The sequence below is a fragment of the Rhea americana genome, unplaced genomic scaffold (genome assembly GCF_003343005.1).
Source record: "Rhea americana isolate MKP2758 unplaced genomic scaffold, rheAme1 scaffold_7, whole genome shotgun sequence".
Lineage (NCBI taxonomy): Eukaryota > Metazoa > Chordata > Aves > Rheiformes > Rheidae > Rhea > Rhea americana.
In genome coordinates this window covers 1,110,813-1,131,819 of record NW_028186867.1, presented here as the reverse complement: position 1 = coordinate 1,131,819, position 21,007 = coordinate 1,110,813, and positions in this window count along the sequence as shown.

The following is a 21,007-nucleotide window of genomic DNA, read 5'->3' as shown; positions in this document are numbered from 1 at the left end:
CCGCGGGGTGCCCCGCGCCCGGCCGCGCTGCGGCTCCCGCTCCCGGCGGCTCCAGCAGGCTCCGCTCCCCCTCCCCACCGCAGCCAGGCAGCGCGGAGAAATAAAACCTAAAGGTTCAGGGCAGAGGAGCAAATAACCCCCCTTCCCGCTTCTATTTGTTTTTTCCCCCCCTAAAGCACATCTTTATGCCGCGTGACTTGCGAGGGCCGGCTCAGGCTCCGTGAACGCGCAGGCTCTGGGGAACGAAACGCTACCGCAGACGCGTGGGTTACGCCATGGAGGGACGTTTACAGAACTGTGGAAGACGCAACAAGCCCCGATGGGAAACTGTCTTCTGCTGTGTTACAATTCCATATATTTCACTGCTGCACTACAGTAGTAGTCTACTACTATCCATTACACTGCTATCCTACTCTTCTACTASCACCGTTCTACCATATTCTACTCTATATTCTCCTGTTCTGTATTCTACCGCGTTGTAAGTGACTTCTCCTTGATCTGCCTGGGAAGCTAATGGCATCTCCGTCAATGGAAGTGTTTAAAAAAACCCATAAACAAACTTCAGTCAGGAATGACCTAAGTAGGGTGACCTGTCCTTCAGCCGGGGTCAGACTAGATGACTTCCYGAGCCGTCTTGCATCTTTTTAATCACTTTTGAAAGCTTTACCAAAATGTTTGCTGCAAGAGTAACTTTCCCAGTTACTCTGAGTTCCTCTCTGCGGAAGTTGCCTTATTACGCTGCTGTTTCAGGTGTATGAAATCAATGAATTTTACTGTTTCAGACCCACAGTTTAGGCAAGTGTTACCAGTGCATTGCACTATGTATAATCAAAGGTAATATACAGCCCTTGCAAAAAAGTTGTTTTTCAGAAAATARCTTTGTAAAATAATTCAAAATACATGCTGCAAAGACAAACTAGTTCAGCCAATGTTTTTATGTGTGCTAATGATCATGTGCTGTACCCAACTAGCTTCCAGTTACAGATCTTCTGCCTTAATTCCTGTTGCAGAGGAGAAGACCTTTAAGAGTTCCCACAGTTAGGGAGGTAACTATCAGTTAACCTTGGTGGAGACACAGAATGGAATTTTCTGCATTTATCAATGAAGTCCATTTTTGTCTCTTGGGTGAACAAGCGGTACTACTCCCCTTCCCGGCAAATGAGGCAGGGTAGGTATTTGAACAGTTGCAGTGCATGTATTGGAAAGCAGTGCCCAACAGAGAGAAACCYGACATTTCAAGTTTTTCCAATCACCAGGATCTCAAAGCATGCTGGCAAATAATAATAATAAAAAAAAAGTAAAAAAAAAAAAGAGCCAAGTGCCTGATTCTCCCTTCTTCAGAGAAATGTGGGAAATATTTCTGAAGCTCTGCTTTTTATTTATTACAAAGAGCTCATTTCAACCTGAGAATTCTACATGGTATCATATACTTTGATTTCAGTTGTTTTTCCTCTGCTCTACAGGTGTAACATTTGACCACAGAAAGCAACAGAAAGCGRACTAACAAGATTTGGGAGAGGCTTATAATATTTCTACCCTTGGGCACTATAGCTTTGTTTTAGCCATATCTTCTGACAGTGGTCAATGCAAAAGGAAATGTAAAACATTAGAAAAGGTTAGAAGGTTAGGATTAAAATGTGAGGGGATATGTTTCAGTAAACAGTCAAAAGAAATGTATGAAGAAAAGGAGATCAGAGCTCTACAACTTGAAGCTATTAAAGAAGAAGAAGAAGAAGAAGAAGAAGAAGAAGAAGAAGAAGAAGAAGAAGAAGAAGAGGAAGAGGAAGAGGAAGAGGAAGAGGAAGAAGACCAGCCAAGGGAGAAAGGGAGAGATGCAGAGCTTAGAAGGAACAGAGTAGTTAAAGGAAAGGAGAGCAAAACATAATAACATGTACCACAGAGAGAAGTCAGAGAGGGGAATAAATAAAGGTGAGGTTTTGCAGGTTGAATTTGGCTGATCTAGCAATTAATTGCCAGCAGAAAGGACAGTCCTGCTCCYATTAAGCCCTGTTCTTTTCCCATCCCCTCCTCCCAGCCACATGCTGCCACTACTTCCCTTCCATCAGCTTTGGCACTTGTCACAAACTAATACAGCAAATAGACTGCAGATCTTCCTCCTCCAATTTAGCAGGCTGAACTGGCTCTCTGGGGAGGGAGATGAGGGCCAGAGCTAGCACAGCAGATAGCGRGAGACTGTCTAGCTGGGAGTAGGAAACTGGGAGCACTGAAGTACCTGGYTGGCAGTGACAGGTTTTTATGTTGGCTTAGCTAAGACTGAAAATAAAAAATATGCAAGAAGAAAGAGTAGGAGACCTTCTTACAGTAACAAAGACAGAGTTAATTTTATAAAAATGTAATTTATCATATTTTTATATATTATATATAACTTTATATATACGATTATTATAAATAAAATAAGGGCAGTTCTGGAAGGGTTTGTCAGAAAGGTATAAGCTTAGTAGATGTGGGTTTTCTTTCCGTCTACRTAATACGAAAAAATAGGAGRAAAAGATTTTTCAAATATTTTCATTCTTAAAATCTTAAAGGATTTGCTAAGWTATAGCTCTCAGAAATAATAGTACAGTTCAGGATTCTTCCATACCTAATAACAAAAATTGAAAGTTAATTTTCTAATTACAGAAGGTGTTTTCAAAGACTAGACCATAAAACAATAGCTTTCTGGATTTTCAAAGCAAGGTGAATAAAATTTGTTAGCTTCAATTTTATTTACGGTGGCTTAGGGGCTCACATGACTTCAAATTGCAAAGGATTTGCAGCACACTCGTGGTTCGCAATGAGCAGTAACAGGCTAAGCTGCAGTAACAACTCTGTTGTTTACTGTCTATCTCTATTTTAAGCCATTTACCTACTAGGATTAAATTATAGACCTTTCACAGCAGTTCTGACTGCAGAGGATTTCCCTCACCCTTTTTCTTCCCTGTTCACATTCTTTTCTGATTCCTCCCTGCTCCTTCCCAGTTTCCTTCCTCCCCTCTTTACCTGACAATAGGTACCCAAGGAGTGCATGCAACTCACTTTGGAAAGTGTAAACCTTCCTGTTCAGCTTCTCTTAATGACAGGTAGTACAAAGTATAACAGTTTGCTTCCTGTACATTCATTCCAAGGCTGCCCAATTAAGGGAAAAATTTTTTCAATAACAAATTTTAAATCATCTCCCTTGTATGAGGCACTGCTTCTTTGCATTTTTATGCTTCCCATGATTCTCACTGTGGCTRTTCCTTACCCTGCTCTGTTAAGAAGCTGTAGTGTACGCTTTACACCTACAAATACACATTACAGTAAAACCTTCACTCCTTCTCTCCCATTTGTCATTTGTTGTTGACAACAGCAAAGAAGAATGAACAATGTGAAATTTGCTTCTAACACAGCAGTCMAGCGAATGAGTAGGTAATTGAATTTTACTGTGCTGATCATTAATGATGCCAGGCTTTGTTTTATCAGCATTACACTGTGAACTGAGTGCTTTCTCATCACTAATGCTCTTAAACAAAAGAAATTATCTATTCAGTTGCAGACAGCAAATACCTATGGGGAGAAGTGACTTCTTTACTCCTCTGACACGACTCCTGGAACCAGTGACTCAAGCTGTCTGATGTCAGGTCAAATGAGGCACGGAAAAAGTTTCCAAATCCACCCTACTATGTGAGGGAAGCCAGTTTGCTCCTTAGGGCAGTAACTAGAGATGGATTCTCTCACCTAAATTTAGCCATCTGCAATGTAAAAACTACATCTGAGCTTATTACCCAAGGCTCTCCATCAGTGGGAAGAAACAGACACACCTAATGTACAATTCATGTCATCCTAAACAGACATCTAAAACAGGTCAAATAAACTGTTCCCTGGAAGTGCCTGCTTCTCTCCCCAGGGAGTCGGTAACAATTAATTCATTTGTCTGCTCTTTCGGCATCTGCAGTTAAGTGAGAGGAAGCCCACCCTGGGAGCAAGGAGATCTGTGACCAGCCTTTAAGTCTCATTTTGTGACCTTCAGTAAAGTTCTTATTAGTATTTTGACTGTTTTCTTTCCAAAAAGTAGGGGCTATGGTATTTACCTGGTGGAAAAAAACCAAAACAAAAACAAACAAACAAACAAACAAACAAAAAAAACTAGCCTACATCTTCAGGTAAAAAGGTGGCAACAAGCATAGAGGTCTTGTTTTGTTTGACTTTTCTAATAGCTTATGAATGCAGCTTCCTCACAGAACTAACTCCAAATCTGGAAAAGACTTTCCTCTGTGGCTGCTGAACCAGAGCCAAGAGTGATACTGGCAGCACACTTCTTCCCCAGGGAATTAGCACTTTTCTTATTCTAGCCAAATGCTCATTCGGTCCGTTAAAATGTAAGCCTACTGCCCAAAAAGAARAGARAGAAAAAAGATGACAGACAAGTAAATCAAATGCAAACAAAAAACTAAAAAGTAAGGAATCAAGATCTAGGGCCAACACTGCAGAAATCCTGTGTTCTGAACTAGCATTCTTTCAGTTTTGAGAAAGTATTTATATGCTATCAGAATATGTTGGTAGTTTCTCACCAGTTCCTCACAGGACTAAGGGAAATAGTCCTTAATGCCATGAAGAACGAAATGTAATCCCACTCCGGGAATACTTTTTCACAGCACAGTTGACAAGTATCTTCTTAGACCAAGAAATCCAATTTTAAAAGAATTTGGTCACTGTAATTCTCTAGGAGAGCTCCAAAACCCCTCTATATAAGATTGGATACACTAGAAGAGCTAACACTGTTAGAGCTCTCAAGGAAATACAGTTGCACAAGTGCTGCTCATACCAGTGGAGAGGAAGTGGGAGCTTTATTCCTAGGGAGGAAACACAAAGCAATCTGTGTTCCTCAAACACCGGCACCGACCTGGGGCTTGCACCAGGCGGCCAAGCCGAGAGGAACGGTACCTGCTGCATACCCASCCCCGTCTCAGTCTGCAAGAGAGAGCCACAGAGAGCGCGCTGGACTCCAGATTACAAATTCAGATCTGAAAACTCAGCAGCAGTTTTTCCTAGGAATAGCAACRGTAAGGACCTGGAGGAAGGACGAGCCTTCCCTCTGCTCCTCCACTGCGGGGACRGCAGCAGGGCTACTGCTGCCTGGTCAGGCCCCCTCCGCCTGGAAAGCAGCTGCAGCAACGCAAGAGCAGCTGCAGGGGAAGGCGAGACTCAMGACAACTTGCCCCAGGGCCAAAACCAGCTTTTCTGGTATGTATTCAATATAAGAAACGGACAACTCGCAACGAAGTCACAGGTGGAATCTTTTCCCTAATGCAATCCAGCAGTGTGTTAGTATTGGTGTCCATGTCACTRGAATTGCACACTGGTATTTAATTCTAGTAACCACATTCCTATTTTTTTAATCTAATTTTCCTAACATTCCTATTTTTTTCATCTTTTCATTAAACACTATCCTGTTTAATTTATAGCTCACTGTTCTGCAAAAATGCACCTGACTGTACTATCAGTTATCAGTAGTCTGACAAAGCAATTCAATCTAAAAAATTCATATTTTAGAAGAAAGTTAAATTACTTCACATTCCTTATGTTTGCACGTTGTTCTCTATCTCCAACATCAGTGAAAATTCACTATAAAACCTTTAAATTTGAACTCCAAATTACTAACTTGTAAATCAAAAATATGACCCTACCACATAACATAAATAGTTTTTCACCAAATATTAGCATTTACCCRATAGGTCACTGTAATTCATTCAGTTTTTAAAGCTGCAAAAGAAGTAACTGTTATCCTGCCATCTCCTTCTCACCTCAAAAGCTCCAGTTTAAATAAATGGGACCACTCACTGCTTCACACGAAGCCAAACRACAGAATTTCAGGCCTATGTTTTTTCCTTTGGGGTTTTCCTTGCTGATGGAACAAGCTAAAAGGGCAGACAGGAAGAAAGTAGAAAAAATGGAGGGGAAAAAAGAAGAAAAAGAAACACAGAAATAAATGTAAGCAGATGTAACTTCCAGGTTTAGCGTTTTAAAACCGTTTAAGGAGCTTAAAACATACAAGCCCCCAAATATCTGTGAAGTCTCATTTCTGTCARTGACACGCATCTGAGGGAGCAACAATCCATTGGAAGACTCTTCCAGTTCTTGAGAGCGGGAAGATCTCCATGTTTTTCCTTCTCTGTTTATCTCCTTGCAGCTCACATTCACTATAAACTACATTACTGGGCTGAGCTCTYGATATCAGTTATCCTTCTGCCTAAAATGTGTTCTGAGAACTGCAGAGAGAGAAAAGCACAATTTTGTTTCATTACATAYGACTTTTACTGAAATTGCTGCTCTGGAAGAAAAATAAAAACTCTAACTTGAAACAAATGAGCCTATAACCTAATTTGCTCTCTCTGACTAGAAATAGAAACACATATCCACAGCTGATAGGAACATGGACTTTTATCTTTACAATACGSGTATTTGACAATAATTTGGGAAGGGGAGGGAACTCTTTTATATACCTTTTATGTATCTTTTATATATATATATATAAAATCTATTCAAGATTGTTTTGTGGACAGTTTTAAAATCCATTTAATGCAAAATAACAACCACAGAACAAAATCTTCCAAAAACTAACAKAAAAAATACGTATTTTGATTTAATGTTGCAATTCATAAACCAGTTTTAAAGAGTAAAAATAATTATTTCAAGACACGAACAAGACCAAGCCTCTTTTGACCAACAATAATAATATTCATAATGTTAACAAGCCTCTTCAAATGAAGTCATTGTTTAATAGCTTTCAGGCTGTATGTGAAGCAGTTACAAACATCACAGTTTTGTAGTTGGGATAAATTCAAATTTGGGTATCACATAAGCAGATGGACCTTGTGTTCCTGTGTTTTAGTTTTCAGCTGTAAATTAGAGCTATGGTAATATTCATTGTATTCACCAGAGCTGGTTGAAAAGCTCATATTCTGGCTGATAAGGAACATTGTTTTTCAAACTTTGACTTGCATCTGATTCAGACGAAAGCTCCTATTTTGAARTTTCTTGGGAATCGTAAATTCTTGGGCACTTCCAAGCCAGGAAAAGACAAGTCACGAAGCAATCTGCCTGGGTGCTATCACTGCTGCTGCTAGCAACGAGCTGGACCCGTTTCTCCAGCCCTGGAGGAGCCACCACGCAGCCCCGCTCGGAGCGGCAGCCCCCGGCAGGGCATCCCTGTGCGGCTCAGCTCCGTGGGAAGCCGGAGGGGCGGCTTGGGAACCGCTGCAGAGGTGAGATTTGCCACAGTCCCGCAAAGCCCTGAGGTCTTGGCGCCAGCCAACGGCATGGCGGGGCCATCTCCAGCTGTGCCCAGCCCAGCCCCGCCGCCAGGGAACTCACATTGCAAATGCGAACCCAAAATTTTCAGTGTCATCCGATCTTAGTCTGGGTCAGCAGAGCGACTTAACCAAAGATACAGGCTCTGAGGCAGTCGCAGGCCTCGGGCTCTGGGACAGCCCAGAAGGATGTTCTCACAGCCGTAAACCCACAGTCTCTGCGCAACCTGCTCGCGACTCGGGGATAGTCTCCTCGGATCCAGTAGCAGTGCCTTCGAGGAGCTGCACATAGAATACCTGAGGCCCAGCAGATGGCTTTTTCCACCGAGGCACATTTCTCCCCATTACTGTGATTAATGGCTTTTTGAAACGTTTGCTCTTTTGTATTTATAAAATGGAATCACATGCAATAAGCTCGCATTCGCTATGAGTTCCTCATGAGGTATTTAAAACTTGCGTATATGGTTGTCCACAGAGTTAACAACAACTATTTTTACAGAGTGCTCTGGCAATTTATATTCACTGTCTGCATTTGCTCTGCAGAGCGGGTATGGTTACAATTTCAGCATGCAGATTTCGAAGGGCTTAGGGCAGTAGTGAGTAAATTTGAGCATCATTTTCCGCAGCTACAAATCTCTGTTTTTCACCTAGAGGCTGCAGTAGCAGAAGATTTGCCTTTTGCTAAGAAACCTCTATCACCTAATGGTTTGATCTCCTCACCTGTCACGACAAGCRAGGGAGAGAATATGAGGGAACTGACTGCAAAGAGAAGGCCTATTTTGCATGAGCAGGTAAACTGGATTAATTAATATCTTACCCCCAGAGGATTCATGTACTAACTCACTGCTACTTTTATTCAACCCTGTGCACATTGCTGAAAACATAAACCAGTAAAGACACGGCAAAAGGTGYATTTGCAGCTCTTTTGTTCCCTCCCGCAGGAGTCGTGACGACGCTTACATCAGGCTTGACTACTGTGCCATGAAGATGGCACGTCATTCCCACAGATCAGGCACCGTGCCAAAAGAGATGCAGAGATGTGTTCAGCTGAGGTGCTACCCTACGTGAGTGCTAGCAACAGCTTCCCAGTTGTATTCAGTGCGAGGCTAAATCACCGCGTACTTGGGTGTCTAGTTCTCACGGTTACCTGGAAACTAGAAACGCAAATGCAAGCACCAGAAAGAGACACGAATATGAAAGCACAGTTCAGGTAAGAAATAACCCCATTGCCAAAGCAGAGCTTCTCTGCTTGCAGAGCTATATTGTTTTAAGCCCCATGGTCTCTCACTGACATGCATATACAGAGTCTATCCCAAAGTGGGGCATTTCCCCTTGTGGGAGTGGGAGGGAAGTGGAAACCGAGCACAATCCACAGCCTCCTGGACCCAGGGGTAGTGACACTTCATGCTAATTTGGGAGGGGAAGTTTCCCTCGGGCAAAATAGTTTGGAAAAAGCTGGGTTGCATTAAAAAAGAAGAAGAAGAAAAGAAAAGAAAAATGCCATCTATTCTGAAGCAATTGTTTTGGGAAAAGGTAACCCATGAATTGAAAGTACAACAGCTATTCCTAAAGAATTCCACATGCGAATGCGAATGCTTTTCTTCTGGAATAAGAGCGCCTCGTTCCTTTGTAGTTAAATTCTTTTCAAATGACTTGTATTGCTTTAACTGTCCTGGTCAAACTCACAAAAATGTATGTATAGAAAAGGCCTTGGAAAGCTACTGTCTGATGCATCACGGTTTTACTTTAGCACAAATCTGATATAATACCAACGCTTTCAATGAACTCAACAGAGRAGAAAGCTGGAATAATACAGCAGTGAATCAGAGCCCTGCTCTTTCTTCCACTTTTCATCCTTCTCCCTTGATTGAAAAGTTCAAGAGGAAATCTTGGAAGTGGTTCTGTATATAATTTGTGCTCCTAAGCAGAGCCAGAATGCTGAGAGCTCAGCGCCAGGCTGAATCCCGAGACTTTTACTGTTTATAGAGAGGCTTATATTCACTGGCTGCAGAGCTTTAAGACCACTTCTCCCCACACAGCAGCTGGGAGGTATCAGCACTTGCGAGCTATCCACCCATCCATCTCTAATTAGACCAAGCAGCTATGGATGCTGCAAACACCACATAGTGTTAAGAAAGTGGAATTCATTCGCCTGGGACAAAGAATTTAAGCTGTTTACAACTTTCTGGCCTCTAACGTGTATTACTCCCACCTATAAAATCTGGCTCCATCTGTGGTATCTTGTAGTGACAGAGTTAATGAAAATCCAAGAAGCATTCCAAGGATAGCTATACAGAGTGAGAGTAACCTCAGCATTGTTTGGTTAAGATCTCAAATTGCCAATAAGGCAAAATGAAGTAATGAACTCTGTCAACATGTAGTATGCTCTATAAATGGGATCACTTGTTCATCTGTTAGTAAAACATGCAGAAAAGCACTATTTGATCAGCCTTAGAGCAGCTGACTGCTTTCTTTAACTTCTTCCTTAAGATTTATTTGAAGAAGGAAACTGCTGAAAGTCTCCAGTGAGCAAAAAAAAGACAAAAATATCTCCAAAAAATRATTAAACATATTCATAGATAGCCTTCTCTTTATGTGATCATTCTTGAGTTAGCATTTCACGATTGGCGGAATTAAAACAAAAGTTAGCTAAAGCACTGAATGATGAAAATTGTTTTCCATGGCCTTCAGTGTTAATTCATAAAATTTTTATATCTTTTTACAAACAAAAGATGACTTTATTAGTTAACTTTGGAAACCTCAGAGAGGTTTCATAAATTTATAGACAGCTTCCAGATTGAATTTTGCTGATCCAGGCTTCTTAGGTGGAGTTTATGGAGCCAGACYTGTCATATGAACTATTTCTATAAGCCTCAGGTAAATATACACAGGGTTCATGTTGTTCGAGAAAGTGTTTTTTCTCTTCTCAAAAAAAAAGTTAATCTTAAGCAAAAACAAAAGTTCATTCAGTACATTTTGTATTTATTATTTTTGATCCATTTTGGGAAGCATTTCCCTTCCACACATCTACATTGCCCCTGCTTCTCTAAAACTCCCTTTATCTCCTTCACTTCTTTTGCCACTCCCTGTGTCACTGTCTGCTACTCTCCTCTGGGCTAGGAATAACTTGATGGCACAGCTGGAGAACAGGAAATAAGGATTTCAGGTATTTCCTTCTCCCTTTTTCCCAACATCAGTAGCCTTCATGCCTTCCCTTATGTGGATGTGGTTTACAGGGATTGAATGCTGCTGCCTCTGATACAGTACAGCCTTTTGGCTTTCAAAATTGCTATGGCCATCTAAAACAGCTTTATAGGAATCACTCTGTCTGTAATAACAGGGTTCCACATATTTTTCAATATAGATAAAATTGTACTTTATAAACTCAACAGCCCAAGGCATGTCTCTTATTTAAGATTTCAATTTAATGATGATCTTTCAATCAAATGTCATGTAAAAGTTTATCCATAAAACTCAGACTGAAGTATTCAAAGACAGATATAAAGGACAGGAATCAAAGGATCTGTAGCTTCCTCTTTATGGTTACTTGACCTGCTGTGTGTGCCTAGTAGCAAAATGGGAAAATGTCCCTCTCAGTCACATCTACATCCCATCTACATCCACCATTGGTGTCTAAGCTTACACTTGCAAAGCAACTGAGGTTTTCCACTAAATGATGATACAGAATACTCCCAGGTAAAAGTTTATTACTAAATTTACTACACATTACAACAAACTAAAGATGTTGCCCCAGAAATGGGAAAGAAACCTCTTTGTGATGGAGAATGTGAGAAAAGATAGTGTTGGCAAATAAAGAATGAATAAATGGATATGACAATACAGGAGGGATGACCAAGCTTCCTGATCCTGAGCTGGAAAGGAACACCTTCATGTGGCCAAGAGCCATGAAAACCAAGGCAGTATGTCTGCTGTAACAGCTCAGAGAGATGAAATGATGATGCCACCAGGCACTCTCACTGCTCCTCTGTGGTACAGCATTAAATGGCACATATAGCTGAGGACCCAGTAAGGCTGGCAAGAGCAATCACTATTGGCTTAGCTCTTCTCACAGCCAAGGATGTCTATTAGTTCCTGTGCCAGCATAATTCCACTGCTAGCCATATGATGAAATTATGGCACTTGAACTCTCCCATGGGGATTGAAGGGCCTGGCTACAAGCCCACAAGTGAATGAAAAAAAAAAAAAAAAGAGGGAGAAAATAGAAAAAAAGAATGGCACTGTTTACTTGAGGAGAGATTCAGGCAGTTTGTTTGAGATGGAAAAGGTATGTTTTCACTTTTTCTAGGTACTTATGAGAAGGCTAGCAGCAGTATTTTGCTGTTGCTAGTGCCTATGGCTCAGTGACATTCTGAAGACAAAACTTCAACAGCATCCAAGGGACAACACCATCACAGCGGAAAACTGCCTCCCCATGCAGGCTGGATCAAGTTGTACCAGCTCGATCCTGGTTGCATCATCCCTGTCCCAGCAGAAGTTACTGACCCCATGGGCTCACAGGGAGAAAAAAGAAATGACACTCCTCCTTATTTCATTTTAAGCAAAATTAGCTAGTCTAGCTTCAACAGTTTACACTGATGATTAAGCTAATTTGGCTGATTTTTTGCTTGAACCAAAGCAGCCAACATTTACACAGCTTGTTCTGTTGGTACCTCTGAGATCTACTACCACAATACAGTGAGGAACAGAGGGTTGCAGTGACCTGTTCCACCCGCCTGGAGGGATTCAGAAGACGATGCTTGTATATGCCTGTCTACCACCTGGATTATTCTGATAAAAGCGATGTCTTTAGACTGGGGTTGTTATGCTATTGAATTGCGAATGAAYACTTTCAGTACTGTTACTTTAATTCAAATCATTGTGAACCATCCAAGGAGCAATACAGATCTCCCTCTTATTCCTCATTTAATCATGGGCTGTTAACAATGGCCTTGATTCAAGGTAGCAGCTAAGTAAACAGATAACTTTGAGTATGTTCATAGTCCAAAGGCTGCTCACACTTTTAAAGTTATGTACYTGCTTAAATGATTGTCTAAATCTAGATCTAGACTTTTCTTTTTTTCCTCCAATTCTTTATAAAATATTAGGGAAATATGGTGAATCTGACAGTGACCCATGGAAACGGTAAGCATAGGATTCTTTCTGCTCTCTTTTGGAAAACTGCTCCTGAACCAAAGGCAGAAAAAGGTTCATACCTCTGGGTTTTCAAAACTGTACCTACCTCTTCCAGGATGACCTCAGGTTCAGCTAAGGGTCTTGTATGGAAAAGCCATCACTCAGGCATGTTATTTTAATTATTTTATTATTTTTTTTTTATTTTTATTTAACTGGTTAGAAAGCTGTGGCAGAATTTTATATGGAAAAACCTTCAATTTTGCCTCCTCTGTCTACTGTGACCTTTTACTAGTTCCTCTGGATTCATCTCTGTAATACTATCCAATGCACAGTGTTTTGTGCTGCACTGGCAGCACTTCCTGGCAGCTGTAGCACAACAAATGCCGCCAATGATACCAGGGCATGAACCAAGGTGCCTACTTGATGGAGCCTCCCAAGAACAKGGAAGGGCTGTGATGACACATAGACCTACACTCAACCATTTTTGGTGGGAATTCACCCAAAACAAGTATGAGCAGAAGGGAAGAGAGTGCTGTGTGTGTGCCACAACCACACAACTGGAGTCACGGAAGTCCTTCGACCTTGACTGCAGTTAGATTAAAACATTCCTCTGGAGTGTGTGCACTAGTCAGAGCCTTTCTTGTTTATTTGTTTAGCAAAGATTTGCAGATGTTTTAAAGAAGTCTTTCAATTTTCTGGGTAGGAAGTGGGGGAAGGGAGACTTAGATGCTCCCCTTCCTCAGATTTAAAAAATCAGACTTAACTTTGTAAACAGATGTAAGAAAGAAATCTCMATTAGAACCTGTCAGTCCTTTAAGGTCTGAGCTTTGGGGATTTTTTAGCTGATTCCAGATCTTTTATGTTTTAAYGATCACATTTATTTTCAGTCAAATAGAATTAAATAAGCAATATCATTACAACAAAATTGGTATTACTGTTATTAAATAATATTAGATATATACAGCAGAAYGGGAATACACAGAAATCAGTGCTTTTAGATTCAAATTCAGAAGTTAAATCCAAATACTTAATGGAACTTRACAGCAGCTGTCATTTCCTCTGCAAGTAAAATCTTATTCTCTTTTTTCAGCACTGGAACATAAAGACACTGCCAGTATGTGGAGAAGTACTGTGCATTATACAAAACAGCAGTACATTAATGCCTCATGTTGTAATGGAAAATCTAGATTTAAGATTTGGARAGCAATAATAGAGAGGAGGAAAAATGCAGCACAGTTAGTGGAATTTTTTTCCAAGTGAGGTCAGGGAAACACATTGGATAACTACATTTATGAGGCTTCTCCTATGCAAGTATAATAGAAACAAGCCTATTGTTCTCATTACAGTTAATAAACTATGTTCTGTTCAAAGTTAGGTGGCTATTGTACCCATGTCAATAAGAATGGAATTTATCTTAGTAAATTAAAAAAAAAAAAGGAAAAAAAAAAAAAACAGTTTCTCACTTACTGAGAGAGCCTGGAAAAGCTATCATCAGATCTATGTGACATGTTAGACAAACAGTATTTGCCACTCTCCCRCTGCTCTACACTTCTCTGGTGGAAGTCCTGCCCCTGAGACCCTATGGATGGGTGCAGAATCATTATACACATAACCTCGCTGATGGTGGGTGGGCTGCCACCAAAAGAAGCAGTTCTGCACCCCTCTTCTTTAYTCATGTCCACCAACATACTCCTTGTTTAGTGTTTTAGGCTGCTAATCTGAAGGAGAATTCAGAGTTTTCTTATGGGTTAATTTTCTGACAGATCAACTCACCTCAAGGTTGCTCAACTGCTATACCTGATGCAGGGGGAGCAGAAGAGGGGGATGTGTTGCCTTTCAAGAGTGGCCTGCAATTAAACAGGGTTAATTAAACTTGTTCTCTAGCTGTACGTTCAGTCTCTTGAACACTGTATATTTAGGATTCATTTCACATAAAAGCACTTACATTATTTACTGTTTTCCCCTTACACACAAGGACAGGTCCTGTCAGTGTTAGGAACTCTTTCTCTGTGCAATGTGCGACTTTACTGTGGAAATCACTGTCACAGCTGCGGACACAGGAAGTATAAATGGGTTCAGRAAGCAATTAGACAAATTCCCAGCCATCAGGGGCTATGAAACAAAATGGCTCAGATTATTTGCTACTTCTGAATCACTGACCATCAGGAATGCAAAAATATACTCTATATCTTATATTTACTTCTTAACTCTTCTATTGTGTCTTTAAGCATTGTTTCTGGCTACCACAGAAAATAGCAGAAGCTCCTGGATGCTCTTGATCTCATCCAGTATGCCAGTTCTTACATTAGTTGTACATACATCTCGCAGGAGTTTGACACCTCATCTATAATTGATGAGACTCTTGGAGGAAAATGCAGCACTACCATTAGCATTAATATTATGTCACTAGCAAAGGTCTACGGATCATGAACTCCTCCTTAAACAGATACTCTCAAAATAAAGACTGAAAAGGGGAAAGAGACCAATGTAGCTGAATGTCTTCAAAAAGAAATACAGAGCTGGAAAAGCACAGTAACTGCTAATACAGCTGCCTTTGGGCTAAAGAGGAAAAAATGAAATCAGTAAAGATGGCATTTTTATTCAAACAATAAACAGGAAGAAATATTAAAGAGAAGTATTGCTTTTTAAATCAATGCATTTTAGATTTCAGATTTGATTTAAACTTCACCTGATCGATTAGCTTAAGCTTTTGTGTGAAGGTTTGGATTTAGATAGATTAAAAGTTTCTTTGCAGACGAAGGTTTCACTAAAATGGCAGGGATGTAATTACAGGTTTTGGTATTACTGTTCACTGGAGCCCCAGTTCCAGGGAACATAGCTCTATATAAAACTCTGGATATCAAGATGCCATAAAAGCATATGGTTAAAAGTGAGGCAGGTGCTCTAGTGCTGCCTTGAAAAAGGCTGCTTTCCTGAATGTGGGACCTGGTGATTCAGGTGGACTCAACTTAGAAATACATACATTAAATACACAAACACGAAATGCTGTCCTTTGATGTACAGATGACTTCGACTGAGAAGAAGAATCTCTGCAAGATAGCTCTCCTGGGTTTCTTTTGGTTTCATACATGATGGAGAGAATACAGCAGGGTTGAGCACCTTTTGACAGACATTTCCACCTATCAGAAAAAACACCAGATGCCTGTGAATCGCACCTGAGCCCTGTGCCTTAGCCAAACTGCCCTCCTGCCTCTGTGGACACCCCACCGAGCTGGAGAGCTGCTGCAGCTTCCTGCAGGGCAAGATCCACGCTTGAGGAACAACCGTAGGGAACTTAGGAGCTGCAAACCCTTTGCTTTGGACAAACTCATTATCAAACTGGTTACAGAAAACATGAGAGGAGCAGGATGAATACAAAGAATCAATTCTGCAAATAAATTTGGCACCCACAGTCCATGGAGTGCACTTATCAAAGCCAAAGGAGAAAGACAGTACTATATTTAGCAAAAAGACTAMCTCTCTTGAGGCTCACTGCTTTGAAAGGTTAAAACAAAGGGAAAACCTCATCTGTTCCTTGCTGCCGAGGCTATTCGCGGTCCCTACATTCCTCTGCTGTCACCACCTTCTCCGCTCCCTCTACTGCCAAGGGCTTGGGCTTGTCACAGGAGCTGCCGCTGCTCTCCCAGGGAACCTCACTGATTTACCACTGCGCTGACGTGCAGCACCCTTTCAGCTCTTGGCCCCTGCCATTTACAAGCAGGGACCATGAAGGAAATCTAATTGCATGGTAATTTTGTAATTAATCATTAACTCTAGATTATTCAGGCTTCGCTTTAGTCTRTATTTTGACTCAGAGTCTCCAGAAACAAAGGGGCATTTCCTCAACCCACCGCACTGCAGAGTTTATAGGACATACAATTGTGCGGTCTGTTGAAGATATGAATCTGACCTAAAATCTGCCTGTTTCTCTTTAAAACTATTTTTGCTCTGTGTAAATGCTAAGGATACAGAAAAGCTACACGACGTACATCACAGCTTTCTTCCTGGTTTTCCACTGACACATTTTCCTCCACTTTTCTGAGAACCCAGAGCAGTGAGGCGAAGACAAGGGAGAAAACTGCAGAAGTTTCCCTTTTCTGATGGGAATGGTTTGGAAGAGCCTTAGGGGATGGAGACTGTTCTSCCTCCATGCACTCTGGAGCTGGAAGGAAGCAATCGGGAAAAAAAAAAGAAAAAGAAAAAGAAAAAAGAAGAAGAAGGAACAAAAATCAGAGGAGAAAGAAGCCACTCCGCAGAGTCATGGGCTCCTGTTCATGCTCCCTCTTGCTGTCATGACTGGGCAGGCTTTAACTTTGCAGTCACGATGAAAYCCCAGAAGCTGAAAATGCAACTTTAAAAACCTGCTGGCCAAGATTAGAGGGCTCCAGAGSGGCTGGTGCCTCCGTAAGCAGCACCCACCACCCTACACTGCTGCCCCAGGTGCTCAGCATGCATCCTCGCAGCGGGCTGGTGGGACAGGACCCTGGGGAGTCAAGGCAATGGACCAGCACCAGCCTGGGGTACTGCCTCCAGGCAAGCGTCGGCCCCATGACCAGCAGGGAACAGATCACACGAGTTTGTCAGAGCTGGAAAAGCTTGGTGCTCACCCACAGGTGGTCTCTTCCTGCAGCCTGAACAGGATGAGACCACAGAGATGAAAGAATGAAGGAGAACAGCTTCATGTTACCATTATCCTTCAAATATTCCAGGTCTGTTCATGCTCCTAAACCTCTCAACAGAAGCTATAACGCTTCTGCTTACCCTTGCAAGGGAGGGAAAGATGTGAAAAATGTAATATATTAATGCCCTCTAGAAAAGGTATCCCTAGACACCTTTCTGACAGTCCTAAAGTAGCTTTTGCAGAGCAGGTGTATTCTCAAAGGGTCCTTTCCACTCTCTTAGATGACAAATTTCCTGTCAGAGAAGCATACACCTGTTATCTTAACCCAGTGAACGGTGAGACTCATTATACAGATACTTTGTGCTTACTCGAGCAAAAAAAAGATACAGAGAAGTTTAGAGAAAGCTTTATCATCACATAGACTTTGCTTCCCTTCCTGCTCCTCATTGAAACTATTAGGAGAAAATTCCAGCATTTAATTATTTTTTTGATTTAATGGAATCTCCTAACAAAAATTATTTTTTGAGGATGGCAAGTACTTTCAGAGACAATGTTGTGTTTCATTAAAAGCCCAGGTTTTCCCTAGAAAATGAAGTTTCATTAGACCCACCCCTAATGCTMAGTTTGTCTGGATGATAACAAACTCCATGGGTGATGTAAATCCTTCCTTTTTTTCTGATTGGTCTTACATCATTTCCCTAATACACGGTTCCACTTGTTCTTCTTCTGTTGGCTCAGTTCTTTGGTTGCCCTGCAGTAATTCTTTTCTTTTCTCTCTGTTACTGCTTTTAAAAATAGTCTTATCTTACATTTTAAAATCTCTTAAAAGTATTCATGGCCCACCTCTTACACTGCATATTTCTAACTCTAGCTGTCTTTCTCATTAAAATTGACCTTAAGTCTAAAGTCATTTTCATAACTCTTTGGGTTATCTTTGTCTGTTGTTCAATGAACAAGGTTTTTATCTGCTCTCCGTTCTTCCACGGAGTATTCCTGCTCTTGCCTATGTTCTTCAGTGAGAAAGGACCACTTCGAGGATTTACAAGGGATATAAAGTGTGAATATAACTCAGAACCATCACCCTGTCAGAATTCAGACTTAAGCTCGGGACACACACGATCCCATTCCATAGAACTTAAAATAAAATCATGCACTTACTTTAACACACGCTAGCAGTAAGCTCTGTTTCACGATTCTGCAAGCTTAAGGAAAACCATGACAAGACTATAAGACTAAGCCCCTATGGGGAAGAACGTGAGGTAATCTTGGATCAAAAAAGTGGAAACATCAGGAACTGTGCCCACAACAGCCACTGCACTTCTGCAAATTACACTGTGGTGTTGCATTTTATTTATCTATTAATGCCCAGATCCTGCTCCCCACTGTTACTATCAAAGTATTTTTCTCTGGGTTTTGATTGATAAAAGTTTGGCTTGGGATTTTTTCCTCTCAGTTTTATTGCTTTTACTTTATGACACTGAATTTCCTTTTGGAAGCTGCACATGTTTCTAGAACTCTCCATGTACTTTGGCAGTTTTATTGCTCCGATGCTATAACCTTCCCTAAGTTGGAATAATCATCTAGTTTAAAATTCTAGGTCATTCATGAAAGCAAAATACAAAAAATTAAATACAGACTTACCCTCGATATACACACTGGTACTTACATAAATGTCTTCTTTGATTCCTAAACTCAATTTCAATTTGATGGTATCAGCCCTGAATTTCACATCACCTCTCTTATTACAAAACTTGTAATTGCTTCAAAAATATACAAGCTTTACACAGTTTGCTCTGTTTTCTACAAGATCCACATTCCCCACATTATATCAACTGGCTATCATCTGAACGTTTACAGAATGAACTCTTTATTTGCTTTTTGGTATGCTAGATATTGAAGTAAGACAAACTAGCCAGCAGCTCCTTGGGTTATTTACCCAAACATTTATGAAGAACGGAGCTCAGCAGAAATACATGTTAGTATTTCCCCTTATTATCTGAGGATGATCTGGGACATCATCTGAATAGCTCTGCTTCTCTCAGGACTCTCAAGCCCAAATCTCTAGGTCTAGCTTATTTTAAAGTGTTTAGCCTATCTGGAGTCTCAGGAGTTTATTACAATGAATAATGAACAATACACTGTTTTTCCTGATTAGAGCCCTGTAAAAAAAAAAAATCAACTTGATTTGAACTCCACGGGCTGGAAGCAGGAACCTCCACACCAACACTCACTTCCTGCTTGTCTAACCAAGGCCAAACTTACCTAAAGACCTGCGCGTGGCCCTACCCCCACCCAACCTGTTGGGTGACCATACGATGGTGAAAAGATTCTTCACTGAACAAGAAGCTATTTTCAAGTTACTTTTGTCTGCTTAATAAATGCTGTTCCAGGCATTGCACATTGTAAAATGCATTCAGTACTTCATGACGTTGTGGTGAGCCACCACAATACTGGTGGGCCAGCAGCAACTCCAGGTTAAGGAGTCCTCTCTTAGGAACTGGTTCTCAGCTGCATAGAAAGCCCATTCCACTTCTGTACCATGGGATTGCACCACCCTAAATATCCTGGTTCTGCAGCTGTGAGCAGCACCAGGAGCAGGAACTCTTTCATCCAACACTGCTGCCAAATCGCTCCTATTATAGAACTGCAAAAAAATATAATTTTTTATTTCAAAAGTTGCTTAGGCAACTGCTCAAAAGGACAGACACACTACTTACACATGCAAAGTCCTGAATGACCTCAAGAATGACTTCAAGATCCTTCATAAATATCATCTAAACTAYCTAAAAACAAATATTATTGAAACCATCTAAAAACACATGTCTAAAACTCAGAGCTCCTGTTYACAGGCACCAAGGAGATGAAATGAGTACTACCATCCACCACCTATTTGCTGCTTGGCTGGAAGGTGCAGTCCTGCAGCAAGGAAAACACAACAGCATCTGAAGCTACTTCTGGACCACTACAGTTTTCTAATCAGCACTTYGAAGTAAATTAGAATTGCCCCACCATACACTTTCTGACAGGATATTATGGTAAATCCCTCATGTTTCAGTTTACCAAATACAGGTAGAACCATGACTACTTTGAGTTCTGAATGCATGTTCATTTAAGGAGAGCAGTGTTGTAATCTCCAAAGGAAACAAGTTTTATGAAGCTAAGACTGTACCACACAGCTTCCGATTCCCTGGAAGCCCTGATTCTGAACCATAGGTTTCTTGAACTATGGAGTATTGTCAACATCTTGCTCCTCCATATGCACATTTCCCCCCCTCATACCTATCACTGCATTATTACTGGTTTTGCTTTATGTTTTCACAAAAGTCATAACCTTATTTAGCATTTCCTGCTGTATTCTTTTGGTCACGATCATTGGGGGTCAGGAGTGTCATTTTGCTCTTTTTTTCTTTACTAAAATATTGCTGTAGCCCAGAGAAACAGTCTGGTGAGTTTACAAAATGTCCAAGCGAACCTAGCTTTGAACTTGAGGTGGAGAAACTTTTGATACGGATCCAGACCATTTGCTTCTCTAATCAGGTCTCCTGAGTATCAGAAAAAAACAACTTTCCCAGGCCCTGCACTTCTGTGAGATGTACTAGAGTAAAGCACCCAGTCTTTCTGAGAGGCAAGGTGCTGATTACACAACTTTCAGCACATCCTGAAAGCTGATTCCAAAAGCTAATATTGCTTTTGGCGTCATACAGAGTTCTTCACATGGCCTTTTGAGGAGAAAGCAAGCACAGGAAGGTGAGGTTTTTTAAATATAATTTGCAAAGAACAGAAGTATGGAGTTAAGAAATGAATCCAAACAACCCAAGATCCAGCTCAGATTTAACCAAACCTTGACAATATCATTCACGTTGTTTTGTTTCTGACCTGTCCCTTCAATATGGTCACGTACCAACGATCCCTCAGCAACCCTGTGTTGARCAAAAATTGTTACACTTCTATTCCCTAACCGGCA